Source organism: Tachypleus tridentatus, chromosome 12, assembly GCF_004210375.1.
Source record: "Tachypleus tridentatus isolate NWPU-2018 chromosome 12, ASM421037v1, whole genome shotgun sequence".
Classification (NCBI taxonomy): Eukaryota; Metazoa; Arthropoda; class Merostomata; order Xiphosura; family Limulidae; genus Tachypleus; species Tachypleus tridentatus.
In genome coordinates this window covers 72,584,647-72,608,656 of record NC_134836.1, presented here as the reverse complement: position 1 = coordinate 72,608,656, position 24,010 = coordinate 72,584,647, and the positions used below count along the sequence as shown (strand labels likewise).

At 35.1% G+C, this 24,010-nt stretch overlaps 1 protein-coding gene across 2 annotated transcripts in view; it reads right to left on the bottom strand.

Moving 5' to 3' along the window:
• Positions 1-9,565, bottom strand: part of LOC143233586 (uncharacterized) — a 175,557-nt gene extending 165,992 nt beyond the window's left edge. The window contains exon 1 of one of the 2 annotated variants that reach the window (XM_076469956.1): positions 8,879-9,565. The gene's annotated coding sequence lies outside the window, so the exon portion shown is untranslated. The remainder of the gene's footprint in view (positions 1-8,878) is intronic. The other variant, XM_076469952.1, reaches the window with a different exon arrangement.
• Positions 9,566-24,010: the final 14,445 nt, after the last annotated feature.

Sequence of the window (24,010 nt, the reverse complement as noted above, 5' to 3'; positions counted from 1 at the left end):
GTTAAAGGCTTAGAAATAACTGAGGTCATATCAAAGTTTATCACACGTGCATCGATTAGCTGCCATCTCGTGTTAAGAGTGTCTATTAAAACAGTATATTTTCTAAATTTAAATTTCCAGTCACTTATATAGTAAAAGGTTAATTCTAATGAACAAATGTTTAATATGAGTTATGAAAACTTATATCCTGATGGGTCAACATTAAATTTACGTATTCATAGCATAAAAGTCCGAGATTTGATTCATCGTGGTGGACATGGTGCAGATTATTTGTTGTTGGTTTTCAATTTCGAGCAAAGCTACACGAGGGCTATCTGCGCTAGCCGTCCCTAATTTAGCAGTGCAAGACTAGAGGGCAGGCAGTTAGTCATTACCTCCTACAGACTGCCAACTATTGGGCTAATATTTTACTAAAGAACAGTGGGGTTGAACGTAATATTATAACATACCCATGGGTGAAAGGGCGACCATGCATGGTGTGAATGGGATTCGAATCCTCGACCGTCAGATTACGAGTCAAACGCCCTAACCACCTGGCGATGCCAAGCACAGATTGCTCTGTTTTATTTTGTTTTGAATTTCGCCTAAAGCTACACAAATGTCGTCTGCGCTAGCCGTCCCTAATTTAGTAGTGTAAGACTAGTCATCACCACCCACCGCCCACTCTTGGTGACCCTCACATTATAGTGTCTCCATGGCTGAAAGGGCGAGCATGTTTGGTGTGACGGGGATTCGAACCCGCGACCAACAGATTACGAGTCGAGTACCTTATCCACCTGGCCATGCCCGGCCTAGTTAACTGTGTAGTTTTTGCACTAAAAAATCGATAACAGCATCCAAGAACTAGGGTTAAAATAGCTTTCTTAAAACGAGGTTTTATAAAAGTAGAAGGTTTAATTGTCAGTGGTGACCTTAATAGCATATGAGTCATACAAACAAAAATACCAACAGTTTTACTATTCATACCACAAATTACTATTGAGAGTTCCTGTCATCCTTAAAACTTTGAAATTATTTGGCTCTGTTGTTCTTAAGCGCAAACTACACAGCGGGCTGCGTGTGCGGTTATCGTAATCCGAATTTTAGTTTCGGGAACCTGCAGACTTACAACTGAACCCCTGGGGAGAAACGGAGGTCTTTGAATTAAAGCCTAATGGCAAAATTTAAATTATATTACCGAGTTCGCGTTTTTCTCTCCTCGAAAACTGTTGTGACCCAAAACTGGGAAATCAATCACTACCGAAAATATCTGTATGTATAGAGGTAACAACAAAAGTATTATAATCAACTCGTGATTGTTTATGTATAGAGGTAACAACAAAAGTATTATAATCAACTCGTGATTGTTTATGTATAGAGGTAACAACAAAAGTATTATAATCAACTCGTGATTGTTTATGTATAGAGGTAACGACAAAAGTATTATAATCAACTCGTGATTGTTTATCTATAGAGGTAACGACAAAAGTATTATAATCCACTCGTGATTGTTTATGTATAGAGGTAACAATAAACGTATTATAATCAACTCGTGATTTTTCCCACGTAATATTTTTAAAAATAATTTAAAAGCCGCTCAAAATATGAATGTAGACATAACATTATCATTCTGATGTAAAATGTAAACATTTTAATCGAAACTCAGGCCTTAACCAAACACTGATCTAACTATCTGGCTGCCAAACACTCTGATGTTGTTTTTGTTCAGATTCTTATAAATCCACTCTGTCTTAATTTGCAGGAACGATAAGAAAACGATGAGTTTCATTAAGTTTGGAAGCTTGAATAATACCGGACACTACTTTGAATAATACCGGACACTACTTTGAATAATACCGGACACTACTTTCAGTCCATTAAAAAAAAAAAGTATCCCTCTAGTACAGCGGTAAGTCTACGGATTTACAATGCGAAAATCAGGGGTTCGTTTCCACTCAGTGGACTCAGCAGATAGCCCGATGTGGCTTTGCTATAACAAAACACACACACATACACACACACACACATATTAAAAAAAAATTAGAATCGCCAGTGACGTATACTTCCATGTCAGATGGTTTCGTATGTAACGTCAAGAAACTTTACCCGAAAACTTAAAAATATCGTTTAGCTCTTCAAATTACCGACTTGTTTTGGTTTATATTCATGGCAAAGCTTCTGTGTGCCACAGTTCCTAATTTTGAACTACTGACCAGAGGGACGGTAGCCAGTTAATGGTAACCTACTGTCCACGTTAAGGAATTGACTGTCACTCTGTTAACGCACTCACAAATTAAAGTACGGGAAATATTTTGTAATATCGCACGAATTCGAACCCGTTTTCGTCCGTTTCAAAATTCCTGTGAAGATTCGGGTTACGAATCACACTGAACAATATTACATTTTAGCCTGATGCAACGATCAGTAAACAAATAAAACTGACTAAATAAAATAATATAAGAAATAATTAACTATGTGTGGAAAATACACATGAATCCCAGCAACAACTAATGACGGTAATTACTTGTTGGTGTATTTCTTTACATTTTTGTGTGACTCTAATGTTATTAGTAACCTTGTAATAAACAATCACTGAACTACTAACAATTTAGTACGTAACTAGCTTAGAAAATAAAAATAAAAAAGGGTTAACCGTTTCCGTTGGTTACAGTTAAACAAGTTGTGCGAGTTAAAGTCAGGACGTAGCTGCAAGTGGGTTAAGGCGTTCGACACGCAATCTGAGGGTCGCGGGTTCGAATCCCCGTCGCGCCAAACATGCTCACCTTTTCAGCCGTGGTGGCGTTATAACGTGACGGTCAATCCCACTATTCATTGGTAAAAGAGTAGCCCAATAGTTGGCGGTGGGTGGTGATGACTAGCTGCCTTCCCTCTAGTCTAAATCAGGGACGGCTAGCGCAGATAGCCCTAATGTAGCTTTGCACGAAATTCTAAAGCAAAACAAACAAATAAACTGCACTACAGACTGAGGGTTTTTTTGTTTTTCTAAAAAAAATGGACCTTTTATTCTAAACAAAGAGACAAAGTGATTTACATGGATGTAAAGTGTTTACTAAGCAGCCCTGGTCCCACTCCCTGGCTACGCCTCTCAATTTATATATTAATGGGAAATGGATGCAAAATAATTAATATCACAGAATGGCAGCTTTACATATTTTTAATTTGTATTAATATTTTTTGCTTAAGTTCTTAACGTAAATAATTTTCCCTTTCATTTTCAAATCGATTGTTTCGTTATTTTATTTTTTATATATTTTTCAGTTCCATTTCACGGTTTTGAAAACATTTTGAGTAAATAAGTTTCTCCGAAAACTAAGTGTATCTTACTCTCTTCACGATGAACTGGGTGTTATTTGTCCTATTTATTGTTCAACAAAGTTTTATTCACTTACTTTTGCAAAATACAACTTTATAAATTACTACCACAGCACTCTCTCTTGGGATTTGAGTGGAGGGTCAGGTAAGCTTTGACCTCTTTCTCCTTCGTTCACTTTCAGCAAAAACACAACTAGTCGTATTTACCAAACTGACAAAGCATAAAAAAGTACAGCCTGAAATATATAAATGAATGGAATATTACTTCAGACTGCCACATCGGCAAAATTTCTCGGTCTAACCTATGACTCAAAATTAACACGGTTAACAATTTAAATAATTTAAGTTATAAGTAAAGTCTGGCAAAGAACCAGGTATGCTAGGAGTCTAACTGGCAAGGATAGTGGAACATCAACAGACAATATACTAAAAATTTACAAAACATATATTAGACCAGTAATTGACTATGTAGCTTCAGCTTGGATTACTATTAATGACAAAATAATCAAAACCAAGCTGCAAACAATACAAAACACGATAGTCACAACAGCATACAGAGTTCCCAGAACCACATCATCTAACTTAATACACAAATATTCAAGCATACCAATCATAACAGATAGACTTCTACATAGTACAATAATGCATTTCGATAAAAATTGGATGAAAAATGAATTATTATGCGAACTAGACACCTCATACATGATGAAGTTAGTCCTAAACATCTCTCCCCGATCAACATATATTTTAAACACAAAAATAAATTAAAATCAAAAAGGGAGGGAAAAAAGGCCACCATCAAACCAGACTTTCTACTGATAGGGCAAACCATATCGATAAATGTACGAAAATAGTACATGGACATTGCCCTGAAAAGGGTCGGGTAAACTCAAACTACTCAGACCCTAAAGTCGTGGCTGTAAATACTCATACTACCATGTGACTCTGGAGCGGTTTTGTTTGTTTTTTAATTTCGCGCAAAGCTACACGAGGGCTGACTACGTTGGCCGTCCCTAATTTAGCAGTGTAAAACTAGAGGGAAGGAAGGCAGCTTGTCATCACCACCCACCGACTGCCAACTCTTGGACTTATCTTTTACCAAAGAATAGTGAGATTCACCGTAACATTATAACACCCCCATAGCTGAAAGGGCGAGCATGTTTGGTGTGACGGGGATTAGAACCCGGGACCCTCACATATCGAGTCGATCGTCACCTGGCCGTGCCGGGCTGGAGCCGGTCTTACTCATATGTAAATAAAAATAGTTTTGTTATTTTAGAGCTGACAACATGTGTTCAGGATCAAAACCTGGCTCTTCGAATACGGCTCTTGAGAACTCTAGTCACTCACACATACGAAGGAAAACTGATGCACTTAATAACTAATAGCATCCTCACAAATCCACCACTGGTTGATTAGTATCATAACACTTCACCGTTTCCAGAGATGTACCTACGCTCTGCTTCGATTGGTGTTTATGTTCCTGTCAACACAATTAGCATAAAATATCCGTGCTGATGATTCACAGAGGCCACACCTCCAATTACTTTTACGACTCTGGTACATGAGCCGGTATGTCAAGTTTGATCTCGTTAGCTTGTGACTTGGAGAGAAGGGTAGAGGTATGGAAATAATTTTAAATAAGGCGTCCTTCTAACTCCGAGATGACCGGGAACACAAAACCCAATGTCAAATTCTAGTTCTGCGATCCAGAAAACTGTTTTCTTAGATATCCGTCATTGATGAGTTTTAATCCTCTTTGACAACAGCCAACGACATTCAGATAAGAATATCCCCCCCTCCCGTCCACACAGAGTATACCTGTACATTTGGTCCTGTTAGCTCAAAAACTGTTGGAAGAATTAGCTGGAAAAAGCTACGAGAGACAGCCACTCGAAGAAGCTTCGTACCAGAAAATAGACCCTGTTAAGACACCTGACGGCAGTACATGAGCACGTGCGACAGTTAGTTCCGCTAAGATGTGATGGAGGGGGGATGTATGAACAGAGTTTCAAGCATGGCACCTCTGAGATGCCGAGGTGGTGCCAGAAACACCAAATCTGATGGCAGGTGGTTTCACACCTGGATGATCTATAGGGTGCGTTTTATCCTCTTCCGCTCTTAATAGAAGATAACGTCATGTTCACGTGAAAGAACACCCCGGACCATATCTTCGTATGATTGTTTTTTAAATAGAGTATGACATTTGTGTGTGTGTGTGTGGTTTGCATAACGCTTGCTATAAATTTTCTTTCAGTGTGGCTTTCCTGAACGCAAAGGTTACCGACCTCTGTTTTAAACTATGTTTGTAATCATTTATGATAATGGTAGCGAGAGTGCCTTTAAATCTGCGCTCATTCGTGCATACACACTCGAGTTGAAGTGGACAGAGCGTGACTCGTGTTTGGCATGTCGGAATATGAATCACAGAGTCGATGGTTCGCAACTCCTTGCCACAATATTGCGTTTTATACTTTCGGGCCATGGGTGCGTCCTAAAAATGAAGGTCAAATCCCACAATTAGATTAGAGCAGCTTAAAAGCTGGAAGTGGGTAATGTTGATCAGCTGTCATCCCTCTACTCTACTTGTTCATAAGTAGAACATTTGTAAATAGCCACGAGTATCCAAAACGAATAAATTACTTTTGACTCGTATCTTTGATTATCTTACTGAATATTTCTATCAGAAGCTGGGAGCCCAGAGACATTCAAACACAATATAAACAGTGCCCTCTCAGTTTTTTAATGGGGATTTGTTTCATTCAGTCCAATAAATCGATATCGAAACACACATTAAGAATCGACATCAAAATAGCGACCAACGTAAGATAAGGATAGGCAATCCTTCTGCGCCAGTTTTACGAAAATATCTCAAGAAAGAAATCGTTCCTAAAAAAGCCGTTTCCTGAGATCTTATGTTGGAACAAAGCCATATTGGGCGATCTGTTATGTCCACTGCAAGGAATTGAACACCAGTGTTTAACTCTGTAAGTCCGTAAACTTACCGCTGATCCACCGGGTGACCTACTAACATTGTTTCGTGAAATATTTAAAACCTTAAGAAGCTTTCTTAAGTTCATTCCTAACTTTACGACAGGTAAATAATTGGTGTGATAGTTTCCGAGATGCGGGTTTTGGACGTACTCGTCAGAGGCTGTATTATAATAATATTTTAGTATAAACGACACCAACATTTTCAAATTGCTTTTAAATAAAATATTTTTCGACATTGAAAGAAAAAGTCGTTTGACAAAACTTGTATATCTCGTGGCTTGAAAAAGTATTCTATGATTTGTACTGTTTTAGATTCTGACTTTCTTTAAATTAATTGAGTAAAATAATGTTGAAATAAATAAAAGATAAGGAAAGGTTATTTTTATATAAGCCTAAAAAATGTCATTAATAACGCATAGACGATTATATACAAATTCAATTTAACATAATTGTCCATTCAATTTGATTTATATCGATATATTCCCGATACGATGTTTTTTGTTACCTGTTTTAAGTCATACATTCTGTAACTTGGTGAAACAACTTTTGAATCATCTTACGAAATTAAGTTTCGTCTTAAGTATTGACTTAGGAAAGAAATGAAGAAAAATCTCAAGTTTTCGTGACACTGATAAGTCTGGGGGCTCACGCTATTAAAAGCCATGTTTTGATACTCGTGTCCTGGCATGGCCAGGTGGTTAGGGCTCTTGACTCGTAATCTGAGGGTCGCGTGTTAGACTTCCCGTTGGAGGAAGAGGTCTAGTGTACCTGACCCTCCTGAGTATACAAATATATATACCTAAACACCTAGAGAGAGAGAGAGAGATACTTCCCGTTCCGTCAAACATGCTTTCCCTTTCAGTCTGGTGGTCGTTATAATATTCAATCAGTCCCACTATTCGTTGGTAAAAGAGTAGCCCCAGAGTTGATGTTGGGTGATGATGACTAGCTATCTTCACTCTAGTCTTACACTGATAAATTAGGGACGTCTAGCGCAGATAGCCCTTGTGTAGTTTTGCGTGAAATTCAAAACAAACAATTGTCATTTCCGTTTAGTCTTCCTGTTGTAACACGTACCAAACTTTCAGCTAAACTTTCGAATTGAATCGACAGAAAAAATATAAATAGATCGCGTATTTTTTTTTAATTCAAGAGATTAATACGTAAGAAATACGATCGTAACTACATGCAAAATTTGAAATTCGGTGTTCGACCCTCCTATACTTGCAGAGGTAAATTGAATAGTGCTTTTAACACTAATATTTAAATCGTGACGCCGAAAATCTTCCACTGCTACAAATCTTAAAATAAAAAATAGACTAGCTTTACTTTAATATTTCAGTTGTTGGATCTTATATCTGACATAATTTAATTTAGAATACATAACCTACAGCATTGGTTTCTTTATCTAACCATTTTTGGTAATTATTTATGTATCGAACTGCTTGAACGTCAACGGTTTCATTGATTATGGGAACCCTAATAACACGTGAATTACGTAGAAAATTTTAAAAAAATTCAATAATCAGTGCTTTCTCTGTTTTAGTAGCTAGACAATGGACTATCTGTGCTATGCCCACCGAGGGTGTTAAACCCTGATTTTTAGCGTTTAAACCTGGGGGCGATTAGGTGATAGGATCAAGTATGAAATGATTCATTATAATGCAGTATGTTGACTTGACTGGTAGTAAACAGTTTGCAGTAAACAAATGTGGATAATTGAAAGGATAAACCAAAAGTATAAACCGTTTCTATGATAACTTTATTTCGAATAATTTAGAGCAGATAGCCCTCGAGTAGCTTTGCGCGAAATTCAAAACAATTTACTACAGTTTTGATACAGTAACGAGGGAAATAATTTAAAGTCTGCTTAAAGTTTCGGGGAAATAAAATAGCTTTAATTTGTGTGTTAATTAACCGACAAGTTACGTTTTTTTTTTCTTGTTGTTAACCCTAACACTTACACAGTTACAGTTAAGTTCGTATAAGAAATACAATGTTGTCCCGCGTGCAATCAACTGACGTGCGTTTATTGTAAGGTAACATAACTGATATATATTCGGCTTTTTGTTATTTTAATTCAATGCGACAGAAGTAAATACTTAAAGTTTAATTCATATATTATGTCAGAAACTTGCAAGTCATTGCGTGTTCAGTAATTTTACATTAATCACTGTCTATTAACAAATGCCTTTACTACTATTGCTAAGTACAATTAACAAATAAAGGTAATAAATAAATGGCATTTTTCTTTAGTTTCTTACTCTCAAGTTTCAAATTTCGACTCCCCAGTGGCACAGCGGTATGTTTACAGATTCCGACAACTTTAAACTGAGTATTGATACCCATGGTGGGCAGAGCGCAGACAGCCCCTTGTGTAGTTTGGTGCTTAATTACAAATAGAAAAAAAAAAAAAACAATTTCGAGAAATATGTGCAACAAATTCCAAATAGTTATTATTTTTATTACGACTGCTATTAAGTCAAATTTCTCGGCCGTATCATCTTGTTATCACTATGAATTTGCAATTAGAACTATAGCACAAAGATATTAAACACGGTTATTTCTTTACCTTTCCTTATCTGTATGCTATCATACCTTGATGATGTGAATTTCCCTCCAGCGAAACAGTTCCAACACCAGTGGCTGAAAATTGACTTAAACGTACATGATGTCACATCAAATTACACGTGCAATTAAAAATAAAGAAAAATTAAACGTCACGCGACAATAAACTGACTGTTCACTTCTTCCCCTCCTTATTTTTTATACCAGATAGAAAATTACGGATGGACGGATGTACAGGAACTTGGATAACACTTTAGGAAGGGAGAGAGTTATATAAATAGTCATTCTAAGATCAGATACATCGTGCCCAAAAAAAACGTGGATTAACTCGTCTATAAGCAAGTGTATTAACTGTTAATTTGTCTTCTCAGAGTGTCACGTGAAGTAACAACGAAATTAACTTGCCACAAACAAAACTGTAAATCCACTCAGAAAATACAAGTAAAATAAGAGTGTTTGCCATGAAGTTAGGGCATCACTGTACTGAACGTTTTATTTTCCAGGACACTCTCTCAACGTCTAGCGTACTTATTGTGTAATGATGTCCGTGGTTGATTTTTACGAACGTCGATGCTCTTGCTCTTCTATATGCAAATCGATCGGTTAAACGAAACTACCGATCACGACTGCAACTTGTTTCGTAGCACATAAAAACCAGCCGTGGTAAAACCCACCATAGCTGCCTAAATCCAGCGGCCCATCTTACCCTCTTTAAGCCTTAGCGGCTTATATAGATAGATATGCTGGCTAGAAGTTGAGGCTCACGAATCTTACATACGATAGGCATTGTTAGGTTGTAGTGCCATCTATAAGTTAGGTAGGAAATTACCAAGTATCTCATTTTTGAAGCTTATAGTCATCGAAAAAGCAAAATGTTTTGGCGGTACTATTAGAGTAATCTTCTACTATGTAATTTTCATTAAGAATATATCCAATAGATGTTAACCATCTTCACCCATAGCAATTTAATAATATGGGTTTATTTTCTTTGTTTTTTTACATATAAAATATTAAAACTCTTGCCACCTGTTCTATTATTAGTTAAATAATGTTAATTCTAGTCCATGTAACAATAAAGAATTAACCTGCTTCTTCACTGACGTTTTTTTGTACAATTCTGTAAACTTCTAGGCCTAATATCATAAACAAACATTTCAACACAAACTCTACAAATAAATGTAGGCCTAAATTCAAATACAAAATTTTGATCTAAACTTTGGAATATATTGGGTTGAGGAATAATTCGTGAGCGTTTTTTCAAGTTAACAAAATATATTCATAAATGAAACGCTTTCGCAAAATATTTCATGTCATTTGGTAGATAATTTTTTGCTCTAATAGATGGTGTGTTTGAGTTTCATATGTCTTTAATTTTTGCTTTAATTTTCACCTCATTAAATGGAATGTCAAGTGGACAAAATCGAGCATTTTCGACACCATCTGCTTTTCGCATTTAATTTCTTGCAATTTCGTTTAAAACAATGCATACTATATACCTAGGTATATTACATGAAATAAAGTATCATAATAAATGTTTTGGGTGTAATGTGTTCATGCATTGAAGTATTGTATAGTGTTACATGTAATGCTTGAATGAAATTATTTAAAAACGCTCACGAATTATTCCTCAACCTAATACAATACATGATAGATCAAATACTAAATTAACAAGTAAATGAATAGCAAAATGGACTCGATAACTCTCACTTTTAACAGCAAATACCTTTTCTTGTACTGATATAAATAACTGACGCTGCATTTTTATATTCATCTGAATTACTAACTAAATACTCTGATCATAATCATTAACCTTCTATTCATAACATCCTGCTCCCTCTAGCAAACATGTAAATAAAATATTAAAGATAAAGCTTAGAAAGATTCACATACTTTAACATGGACAAATATACACACATACACCGTCTCGGGGCTCTAATTAGGAGTGATCTACTGTGTCACTCTGTGACCTTGCAAATACCAAAATATCGTTTTATCCTGGAGCACACATTAGGAGTGTTTGTGACCTAATGTGTCACTCACATTGAAAATACCAAAATACCTTTTTATCTTGGAGCTCTAATTAGGAGTGATCTACTGTGTCACTCACATTGTAAATACCAAAATACCAATCTCCCCTCCAAGGGCGTAGCTTGTATAAAATGCGTGTTTCTCGGTTGCAGTAATGGATCCTGCTAAACTAGTACATCACTAAGTGGATTCGATAATACACATACGTAATGTATTCGGTTCCGTCCATTTCAACTTATAGGAGTTTGTTGTTTTATAAGTAGTGATGTAATGTCTGGTATTCCTCTACATGTAGCTCTAATGACATGTTAACACTTCTATATAAAAATCAGCTGCTCACCGTAAAACGGAATATAATGATTCTGTCATATGAGGCAAAAGACGTTTTAATATTTTGTCTGTGTGTGTATATATATATATATACATAATAGTACTCTCTGTTTTACGTCCGTGTAATTACTTCGCAAGGTGTGGATGGATCTTTGGTTTTCACCAAATTTGGCATGAAGCTTTATTGGGTCCTCGCGGAAATACATGCAGATTTTCGGTTTTAGATTTTGTGTTTTACGGTTTTTAGTTTACGGGCGTTTTTGCGTTTTCCATAACTGCGTATAAGGGAAGAAACTTTTCATGTCCTTAGATAACCTTTCATTAATCACGAATTTACATAACTTGTCCAGGAGACGGATATTTCGGCTAGTAATGAATTGTATTTAACATAAAACTTATGTATGTTCCAGGTCACATATTACTTCATCTGTTACTTTATTTATTAGCACATGAGTTGGGCCTGGCATGGCCTAGCGCGTTAAGGCGTGCGCTTCGTAATCTGAGGGTTGCGGGTTCGCGCCCGAGTTGCGCCAAACATGCTCGCCCTCCCAGCCGTGGGGGCGTTATAAAGTGACGGTCAATCCCACTTTTCGTAGGTAAAAAAGTAGCCCAAGAGTTGGCGATGGGTGGTGATGACTAGCTGCCTTCCCTCTAGTCTTACACTGCTAAATTAGGGACAGCTAGCACAGATAGCCCTCGAGTAGCTTTGTGCGAATTCCAAAACAAGCATATGAGTTTTTAATCACGTGCTCTTGAAATTGATGACGTCTCCACGAGGAAATCACGGATCTTAAACAACCACATTTTTTCCTCGTAATGGAGTGGCTAAGGTATATAAACCACGATAAACGATAATAAAGAATAAATTGTCACGTCTAAATGAAAACATCTTCCAGTTTCATTTTGTGCGACGTATGGAGTAGAGGACCTTTTCCAGGCACTGGATATAAACAGCAGCATCCTTAGTAGTAATTATGCTTTAGTTTCCATTTACAAAGAGAGAAATAGACAGTATCTGAATGGGCGTGCTATGGTTTCAATCTACTTCTATAGGCTTATAACGCTAAGAATTGGAATTCGATACCCGTAGTGGACGCAGCATAGAAATCCCATTGTGTAGCTTTGTGCTTAATAGCAAACGTGTTTGTTTGTTTTTTTTGTTTAAAATTATGCACAAATCTGTACAATGGGCTATCTGTGCTCTGCCCACCAAAGGTATCGTACACTGGTTTCTAGCGATTTTGTCATCGTTTTTACAGGATCAAATAATATCGCATATAGAAGGAAATGCAATATTTGGATGTTTTCCAACGATAAATGTTTCTACTAGTTGTAAAATTAAAAGGGTTAAGAATCATTAATATTTCTAGGTCCGGCAGATGGTTAAGGGACTCAACTCTAATGTGAGGGTCGCGGGTTCGAATGCCCATCACACCAAACATGCTCGCCCTTTCAGCCATAGGGGCGTTATGTGTTACGGCTAATCCCACTATTCGTTGGTAAAAGAGTAGCCCAAGAGTTGGCAGTGGGTGGTGATGACTAGCTGTTTTTCCTGTAGTCTTGTACTGCTACATTAGGGAAGGCTAGTGCAGGTAGCCCTTGTGTAGCTTTACGTGAAATTCAAAAGATTAAAACAAAGACGTTAATATTTCTATTAGTTGTAAAATTAAATGGCACAGCTTGAAACAGGGTTTTAATACCCGTAGTGGACAGCGTACAGAAAGTCCACTGTGTAGCATTGTGCTTAACTACAAACACACCTAATTTAGAAAAATGGACTAGCTAAGTCAACACTACTGATCGCCAACTCTTGACTACAAACACACCTAATTTAGAAGTAACAGACTAGTTAGTCAACACTACTAACCGCCAACTCTTGACAACAAACACACCTAATTTAGAAGTAATAGACTAGCTAGTCAACACTACTAACCGCCAACTCTTGTCTACAAACACACCTAATTTAGAAGTAATAGATGAGCTAGTCAACACTACTAACCGCCAACTCTTGACTACAAACACACGTAATTTAGAAGTAATAGACTAGCTAGTCAACACTACTAACCGCCAACTCTTGACTACAAACACACCTAATTTAGAAGTAATAGACTAGCTAGTCAACACTACTAACCGCCAACTCTTGACTACAAACATACCTCATTTAGAAATAATAGCCAACTAGTCAACACTACTAACCGCCAACTCTTGTCTACAAACACACCTAATTTAGAAGTAATAGACTAGCTAGTCAACACTACTAACCACCAACTCTTGACTACAAACACACGTAATTTAGAAGTAATAGACTAGCTAGTCAACACTACTAACCGCCAACTCTTGACTACAAACACACGTAATTTAGAAGTAATAGACTAGCTAGTCAACACTACTAACCGCCAACTCTTGACTACAAACACACGTAATTTAGAAGTAATAGACTAGCTAGTCAACACTACTAACCGCCAACTCTTGACTACAAACACACGTAATTTAGAAGTAATAGACTAGCTAGTCAACACTACTAACCGCCAACTCTTGACTACAAACACACCTAATTTAGAAGTAATAGACTAGCTAGTCAACACTACTAACCGCCAATTCTTGACTACAAACACACCTAATTTAGAAGTAATAGACTAGCTAGTCAATACTACTAACCGCCAACTCTTGACTACAAACATACCTCATTTAGAAATAATAGCCAACTAGTCAACAGTACTAACCGCCAACTCTTGACTACAAACACACGTAATTTAGAAGTAATAGACTAGCTAGTCAACACTACTAACCGCCAACTCTTGACTACAAACACACCTAATTTAGAAATAATAGCCAACTAGTCAACACTACTAACCGCCAACTCTTGACTACAAACACACGTAATTTAGAAGTAATAGACTAGCTAGTCAACACTACTAACCGCCAACTCTTGACTACAAACACACGTAATTTAGAAGTAATAGACTAGCTAGTCAACCCTACTAACCGCTAACTCTCTGGCTGCTGCATTTGTAAACAAACAGTGAAATAGACGGTCATATTATAACGACTCCATCACAATAAAAGATAAGCATGTTCGATGATGAGATTTGAACCAATAACACACAGACTGGTAACTTGTTGCTCTAACCACCAGGCCGCGCAACATGATAGCCATTAATCATCTTTATCAGTGATGTTGTGCCCTGCTGGTAAGCAAACTTCCCAGATAAGGAAGAAATTACATAAACACAACCATAAGCTTGAAGCTCTTGTGATTCATATGGAAATCTTAACTTATTATTGCGGATTTAAAGGCCACCAAAAACCTTCGTTACGGTTCATGCACTGATACGCTCTTGTTGTTTACAAGTTTATGTCGGTTCTGGTTAATAGTTCCGATACAAAAACGAGAACTAGGAAAGCGAGTATGTCTCTGATAAGTGCGATAAAAATGTTCATTTAATTTATTTCTGAGAGCAGGTAATATTAACTTCGGATCATATCAAGCAACCTGTTTAAAGTGAAAATAAAAATCGACCTCGTACTGATCATAGCTAATTAAATCTACCTTTTATATAATTATAATGCACTCTTTCCTCAGTTGAGTACCTTCGCTGTTAATGATAGTTTCGGCATTCAAATAATCTTATAATAAGCGTTTATTTATAGTTCAATTAACACGACCTCTGTAAAATTTGTGCTATTACTGTACTACAGATAAGGTTAACTTAACCCTATTAACTATTCAGTAATTGAATGTGTAATTTAATGCATTCATTCCTAACTTTAGAATGCCACTCATTGTCGTACGCGAAATATTAAGACTTGCTTATTTATGTATATTATAATAAATATTTACGCAAAATCCTATGTTTATTTACTCTAGCACACACTGGCCTGCTAACGTTAGCTTGATTATTTACTGACTGGATAAGTTTATCTCTTTGTACGATAACTAGCAGGACTTGGTGAGGCTCAAACTCCACAACATGGCGGAAAGTAACATGTTCGATTGTAATAGAAGTATAGTCGGTTCGTTCGTAAGTGTAATGAGAAGATTAATGGGGCAACTTTCCAGTTCATTCCAGAATCGTTTAACCAGACTGAGATATAGTTAATGTGGAAAGAAGTATAACTGAGCTTACTGTCGTATACTACGAGCCACTTTCGGACGACAGTACATGTTAACTTGACTGTTTCGTCTCCTACCCCAAGCCGGTGGGACAGCTATAATTTTACTGACTTATAGCACTAAAATCCAAAGTTCGATTCCCCGTGGAAAACACACCAGATAGCCCAATGAGGATCTGTTGTAAGTCAAACAGTACTAGATTATTATATTATTATCTTGGACGAGTTAAAATTTATTGTTGTGAAGTGTATATAATCATAAATAGCAACTAGGTACAATGTATGCTCTATTTACTCTTCGAAAATAATCAAGGACTCCAGTCTTTACCACAGGGAATCAGAAGCCCAGTTTTTACTCCCAGGAACTAAAGACTCCAATCATTACCACGAAGAACCAAAGGCTCTGATCTTTACCACAGGGAACCAAAGGCCCAATCATTACTCCCAGGAACTAAAAGTTCCAATCATTACCACAAGGAACCGAGGCCGAATCTTTATCACCAGAAACGAGACGTTCCAATCATTACAATGAAGAGCGAAAAGCTCTGATATTTACCACCGGAAACTAAATGCCCCATGCTTTATATAACGGCGTTATAGCGTCACGGCCAATCCCACTATTCGCTGGTAAAAGAGTAACCCAAGACTAGTGTTATAAATAGACTTTCACTGCTAAATTAACAACGGCTAATGCAGATAGCCCTTGTCTAGATTTGCACGAAATTCAAAACAAACCAATTTTTATCAAGAAAAACTTTCTCCATTCCATCAGAAACTAAGAGTGTGAAAAGTATGAAATTTGTTTGTTTGTTTTTGGAATTTCGCACAAAGCTACTCGAGGGCTATCTGTGCTAGCCGTCCCTAATTTTGCAGTGTAAGACTAGAGGGAAGGCAGCTAGTCATCAACACCCACCGCCAACTCTTGGGCTACTCTTTTACCAACGAATAGTGGGATTGACCGTCACATTATAACGCCCCCACGGCTGGGAGGGCGAGCATGTTTGGCGCGACTCGGGCGCGAACCCGCGACCCTCAGATTACGAAGCGCACGCCTTCACGCGCTAGGCCATGCCGGGCCTGAAAAGTATGAATCAACTTCAAGTGTCTCATGTCGTTTTCTACATATTTGTACTTTAATGTAAATGAAGGAAGGAGGGAAATACATCACTCAAATTATGAACTGTTTATTTGTTGTATTATGAGAAGTCCTGTAAATGTCACCGAGAATTATTTGCTAGCAATAAGTATTTATGTAACTATTTCTAACAATTCTAATTATCAGAGGATCCTATCGTCTTTGCTAATTTAGAACTCAAATTTTCAGTGAATATTATCGCCTTTGGTTAATCTAGGACTCGAATTTTCAGTGAATATTATCGTTTTTGCTAATTTAGGACTCGAATTTTTAGAGAATATTATCGCCTTTGGTAATGTAGGACTCGAATTTTCAGTGAATATTATCGTCTTTGTTAATTTAGGAGTCGAATTTTTAGAGAATATTATCGCCTTTGGTAATCTAGGACTCGAATTTTCAGTGAATATTATCGTTTTTGCTAATTTAGGATTCGAATTTTCAGAGAATGTTATTGCCTTTAGTAATCTAGGACTAGAATTTTCAGAGAATATTATAGTCTTTGCTAATTTATGACTCGAATCTTAAGAGAATATTATAGTCTTTGCTAATTTAGGACTCGAATTTTCAGATAATATGTTCGTCTTTGTTAATTTAACAATTTGGGTTATCTAATCAGAATATCCAAAGATATTGTTACTGTTTTAGCAAGATATACAGTGGGATAATGAATTCTATCTACTCAAATAAATCGAATCCAGGGTTTCAGTGTTTCAGGTTAGTGTTTCCGCTGACCCACTGGAGGTTTTTTTTTTCATTTATTATTATTATTATTCAGTGGCGTGCACAGAAGACTGGCTGGGTGAGCTCAGGTCCCTGCCCTTACGCCCCCAAAGCGCCCATTTTTTAGTCATTGTCAGCAACTACTAAAAGATACAGCTGATTCCACACCTTCCCTACTGTGAGTTATTAGGTGGAGAAAAAAAAACACGATTTCAGCTATAAAAGGAATGAAACACGAGAGTTTTAGAGTGAACAAATAAAAACTTATGTGCTATTAGTGTTATTACTCAGTAATTCACTGTTTAGTTTTTAAAACACCAATTAAGTACCAAATAAATAAAATCTGTTTGCCTCTTATCGATTTGTTATCCTATGTGTACTAGAAGCAACCTATAGCACCCCCTACCCTAATACTCTACCACTACCTCCCACAAAAAATGCTTATCTTAGAATGATTGAAAGGTGTCATGTTTTTGTCAATTACTCCCTGCCGTTTTAATGATCTTTCAGCCTTGGTGTTATGAATGATTTCAACAATATAAGATGTAATGGAGTTTGTTTAGGACAACCAATCTTGTATCGTTTTAGATCAAATGAAAAAAATGTCATCTCGACTTTTGAAATCAAGTTTAGTTAGTAATAGTTATTGATAGTATATTATACCATGGAGTATGCCGAACAGAATACTGTGAAAACACGTTCTGTACAAATATCTTGTATAATGAATATCTTATTTTAGTGTCTAAAACACATAATACACGAAGACAAAGTTGTTGAAACAAGGTTGTTGATTTATGGGCGGCTTTCTGTTAGAAACCACAAAATCTCACAAAATCTGTATTGACAAGAAACCATTTAATCTATTCACAAGCTAAAACTTTGTTTGTTTTTTGTTTCTTTTCAAAGCCAAAATCCTCTGTAGTCAAAGCACAGCGGCGGGTCTTAAAAATTCTTTATGTCGTAAGAGAGCAAAACCTCCTGCAAACTAAATTTCAAAAAGCAATATAAATAGAGTAGTTTTTAAACACACACATTTGTTAACTGTTGGTACAGCGTGCACTATACCACGTGTGTTTGTTTGTTTGTTTTTAATTTCGCGCAAAGCTACACGAGGGCTATCTTCGCTAGCCATCCCTAATTTAGCAGTGTAAGACTAGAGGGAAGGCAGCTAGTCATCACCACACACCGCCAACTCTTGGGCTACTCTTTTACCAACGAATAGTGAGATTGACCCTCACATTATAGTGTTCCCATGGCTGAAAGGGCGAGCATATTTGGTGTGACGGGTTTCGAACCTGAGGACTCTCAAATTACGAGTCGAGCGCCTTAACCACCTGGCCATGCCGGGCCACGTATGTTTGAGACGTTTTGAACTTTATTAAGTTTTACAAAACTGCAATCAATCAGATAACGTATTTTGAATTATGTGTTTTCAATCTGGGTGATACTAAGTGTGAAGCATTCGCTGAACGACTAATCAGAGATTCAACGTTTGGGGATGGCTCTTCTTAATTTAAAACTACTGATCAGAATTAGGACAACCAGTGAGGATCACCCACCGTCTACACGGCTACTCTTAACTGAAGAGCGTGGCTGACTCTCAAAGCTCTAACAGCTCCACAGCCGGAAGTGCAGAGTGTATACAGCGCTATATCTCAGCTCGAACCTTGTACCTTTGGATGCGCAGCCTCGTATGGAAAGCGGTAAATCTAATGGAGCAACTTAAGAAATAATGTTTCTTCTAACTTTATAAAAAATATTTAGATACACCATCAATATATATATTTTTATTTTCCTTTGTAATATTTACAACTAGAATAATAAATGGTATAGGATATATAAATTAGGCTATACATCATTCGGAAACGTCATTTAAAATTGCTTTTAATATACATTCTAGTCATACAACTAAACAATTATGAGTTGTTGTTGTTTTTTTCCCAATCTCTACCTGCACGATTGAAGAAAATAAATTAAGTTTTCTGTTTTAAAGCAAACGTTTGATTAATGATTCTAGGACTAAAACTCCGGCATGATGCGGTAATGTCATGCAAGCACAAGTTAAACTAAAAATTCTTCTTTATCTATTTATTTTCGTAATGAGTTCATGAACTGCCAAAGATGAAAGAAATGCTTTTATTTCCTCAGTTATTGATTTTTTTTTGTTTTTTTCTATGCCGTGCTATTTTCAAAAGTGTAACCAGCTTCATGATACATTGACCTCTTGATGGCCAATGTAAATTATCCGCTTATCCAACACGTGCTATAATTTCTGAGACTTATGCCCTCAGGCAGGGAATGCTAAAGGAACACACACATCTTATATTAGTGTTACAAATAAACGTGATATATTATGTGTTACAACTGAGAAAAATGTTCAACCAGTGACTCACAGTCACTGGAAATATAAAAATAGTTTATTTGTTCCAGAATTTTTGGTAGAACTACATATGGGCTACAAGCCTATAAATAAACAGGTTTTGTTTGTTTTGAATTTTACGCAAAGCTACACGAGGGCTATTTCCGATAGCCGTCCCTAATTTAGCATTGACAGACTAGAGAGGGGGCAGCTAAGTCATGACCAAGCGCAGTCAACTCTTGGGCTACTTTTTTTTTTTACAAATTAGTAGTGGGATTGATTGTCACATTATAACACCCCCCACGGCTGAAACGGGGAGTATGTTTGGTGTGACGGGAGTTCGAATCCGCGAACCTCAAATCACGAGTCGATAGCCCTACACATTTGTCAAAATAAAGAAGAACGTAAGTAATATAAAAAGACATAGTATGTAAGTGTTCAAAAAGTTTTTCAAGTCATGTTTTAACTTTCAGCTAACACTAAACAGTTGATCATCTGATTGGGTCACACACACATACACATACACACATAGGCTGCGGATCTCAAAGGTCAAGTCCCTCCGACACTGGAATCGAGAGAGCGGGCAACACATTTAGCTGTCTTCCCCTTTCATAATCATATCATTTTTAACTTCATTTAATATTATCATACAAAATAAGTGATAAAAACATGAGTACATGAGTACAACGAAGTTCCCTTGGTTTTGGATAGTGGAAGACTCGTGCAAGAGAACGAACGTGAACCACGTGTTGTATTTTTATCGCTATTGACTGACAAGAAACTGTGAACATAGCGCTTGATTTCCCCAAAATAAAATGTAATTGAGTGAGATATAAAACAACTAGTCCCCCAATAAAATATGTAGTCAATATAAATATAGGGATCTCAGCTGAAAAGTCTATAATGAACTCTCACAGTTTTATTGTTTAATTAATATACCTGCATCTACATTTGTAATTAAAATGTGTTTCTTGTCTCTTTTACATTTAGAAAATACATTTTAATATTCGTATATTTTTCTTGTCTAAAAGCGAAACTATGTATACAAATAACACAGACCTGCGAATTTTTTAAAACTCCATAAAAGTAGTTTTGGTTTTAGTAACGGGTTTTTCATAATTCAGCTACGCAGTTTTTGAAAATAATATTTTTTTTGTATGACATAAGGATTATTTTTCTACAAATCAAGAAAAAAATACTCTTACTTTGATGAAATTTACAACAAATTTGTCACAGATATAACAGAATATGTTTGGTTTATTTACCCAGCCTCTTGTTGCCACAGCGACGAATCCATAATATTGAAAAGAAAAAAATGTTGTTAAAATGCACGCACACAAACAAATATTGTCCAGTAATGACACATCATGCGGCCTGTCAGCCGTTTATATACTAGCGGTGTGTTTCTCGTGGGTTATAGAGTGATCGATAAAACGTACGTCGAGATTGAGCTAGAGAAATCTATTGCCAGTGGTTGTCAACATTTTAGGCATAACAAAATATGATCCAATTTCAATTAAAATAATTCACTTATATAAAAGCACATGTGGCGTTTTGTGAAAAATCTGTACATGATGGGAAAAAAATGGATATCGTTTTCGAATTCAGCATACAGGAATTACTGTAGAACACGTAAACGTTAAAAGAAAACTAAAAGTAACTGAAGACATTGAAAGTGATAAAGAAAACTAAAAGTAACTGAAGACATTGAAAGTGATAAAGAAAACTAAAAGTAACTGAAGACATTGAAAACGTAAAGAGAAAACTAAAAGTAATTGAAAACATTAAACGAAAACTAAAAGTAATTGAAAACATTAAGCGAAAACTAAAAGTAATTGAAGACATTAAAAGAAAACTAAAAGTAATTGAAAACATTAAACGAAAACTAAAAGTATTTGAAGACATTCAAAACGTTAAAAGAAAACTAAAAGTAATTGGAAACATTAAAAAAAACAAAGTAATTGAAGACATTAAAAGAAAACTAAAAGTAATTGAAAACATTAAAAGAAAACTAAAAGTATTTGAAGACATTCAAAACGTTAAAAGAAAACTAAAAGTAATTGGAAACATTAAAAAAAACTAAAAGTAATTGAAAACATTAAAAGAAAACTAAAAGCAATTGAAGACATTAAAAGAAAACTAAAAGTAATTGAAAACATTAAAAGAAAACTAAAAGTATTTGAAGACATTCAAAACGTTAAAAGAAAACTAAAAGTAATTGGAAACATTAAAAAAAACTAAAAGTAATTGAAAACATTAAAAGAAAACTAAAAGCAATTGAAGACATTAAAAGAAAACTAAAAGTAATTAAAAACATTAAACGAAAACTAAAAGTAATTGAAGACATTAAAAGAAAACTAAAAGTAATTGAAGACATTAAAAGAAAACTAAAAGTAATTGAAAACATTAAACGAAAACTAAAAGTAATTGAAAACATTAAACGAAAACTAAAAGTAATTGAAGATATTAAAAGAAAACTAAAAGTAACTGAAGACATTGAATGCATTAAAAGAAAACTAAAAGTAATTGAAAACATTAAACGAAAAGTAAAAGTAATTGAAAACATTAAAAGAAAACTAAAAGTAATTGAAAACATTAAACGAAAAGTAAAAGTATTTGAAGACATTGAAAACGTTAAAAGAAAACTAAAAGTAATTGAAGACATTGAAAACGTTAAAAGAAAACTAAAAGTAATTGAAAACATTAAACGAAAACTAAAAGTAATTGAAGACATTAAAAGAAAACAAAAAGTAATTGAAAACATTAAACGAAAACTAAAAGTAATTGAAGACATTAAAAGAAAACTAAAAGTAATTGAAGACATTAAAAGAAAACTAAAAGTAATTGAAGATATTAAAAGAAAACTAAAAGTAACTGAAGACATTGAATGCATTAAAAGAAAACTAAAAGTAATTGAAAACATTAAACGAAAACTAAAAGTAATTGAAGATATTAAAAGAAAACTAAAAGTAACTGAAGACATTGAATGCATTAAAAGAAAACTAAAAGTAATTGAAAACATTAAACGAAAACTAAAAGTAATTGAAGACATTAAAAGAAAACTAAAAGTAATTGAAAACATTAAACGAAAACTAAAAGTAATTGAAAACATTAAAAGAAAACTAAAAGTAATTGAAAACATTAAACGAAATGTAAAAGTATTTGAAGACATTGAAAACGTTAAAAGAAAACTAAAAGTAATTGAAAACATTAAACGAAAACTAAAAGTAATTGAAGACATTAAAAAAACCAAAAAGTAATTGAAAACATTAAACGAAAACTAAAAGTAATTGAAGACATTGAAGACATTAAAAGAAAACTAAAAGTAATTGAAAACATTAAAAAAACTAAATATAATTGAAAACATTAAACGAAAACTAAAAGTAATTAAAAACATTAAACGAAAACTAAAAGTAATTGAAGACAATGAAGACATTAAAAGAAAAACTAAAAGTAATTGAAGACATTGAAAACGTTAAAAGAAGACTAAAAGTAATTGAAAACATTAAAAGAAAACTAAAAGTATTTGAAGACATTGAAAACGTTAAAAGAAGACTAAAAGTAATTGAAAACATTAAACGAAAACTAAAAGTAATTGAAGACATTGAAAAAGTTAAAAGAAAACTAAACGTAATTAAAGACATTAAAAAGAAAACTAAAAGCAACAGAAGGGATTATTTGATCAATTGTGAATCAAAGATTAGAGCCTATTTACTACACAAGTGCTCTTTACGTGATAAACTGGATGGTTAGTAGTCAACAGCGCCAAACGCCAACTATTAGACTACCTTAATGGAATTATGGGATTTCATCTTCAGTAATATAACGAAAAATATTTTTGCGGTCAAACAAATCTGGCACATTATCCATCAGGACATACCAAGCCCAGTGACTAAAACAATTAATATTTAGATCAGACTGTAGTATAAAAATTGGTGTTGTTGGTTTTTTCTTAGTGTAAAGCTACACAACATATTATCCCTCTCTATATGTGCGGTCGATAGAACCAAATAACAAAGGACGATAAAAACAGAGGTAGAAAGGACCAATTTGTGATGTAGATTTAAGTTTTTGGATCTTAGTGTATAAAACTAGATACACTCGAAAACTAGGGGGAAGTGTAACGTGGATACAAGTTTACAGAGGATCAAGTTCCGCTCACGAAATATTAGTGTTATAAAACATATCGTGTTAAATACCACATATTTAGTGATAATGCTCGTTCCAGTAGGACAAACAAGGCTTACGTTAGGACATGAATCAAGTCTAAAATCTACGTTAACAGCTGACATTAAAACAACATAGTTAAAAAAGCTTTTCTGTTGGGTCAACAACGCTCGCCTCTCCGTTTGCTTCCACTACATATAAAACTGTTTGCAGGTTTTGAGAGGTAAAATCAAGTACACAACCAAAGAACGGTGATATTTTCAGATAAATTCTAATGTAAAAAT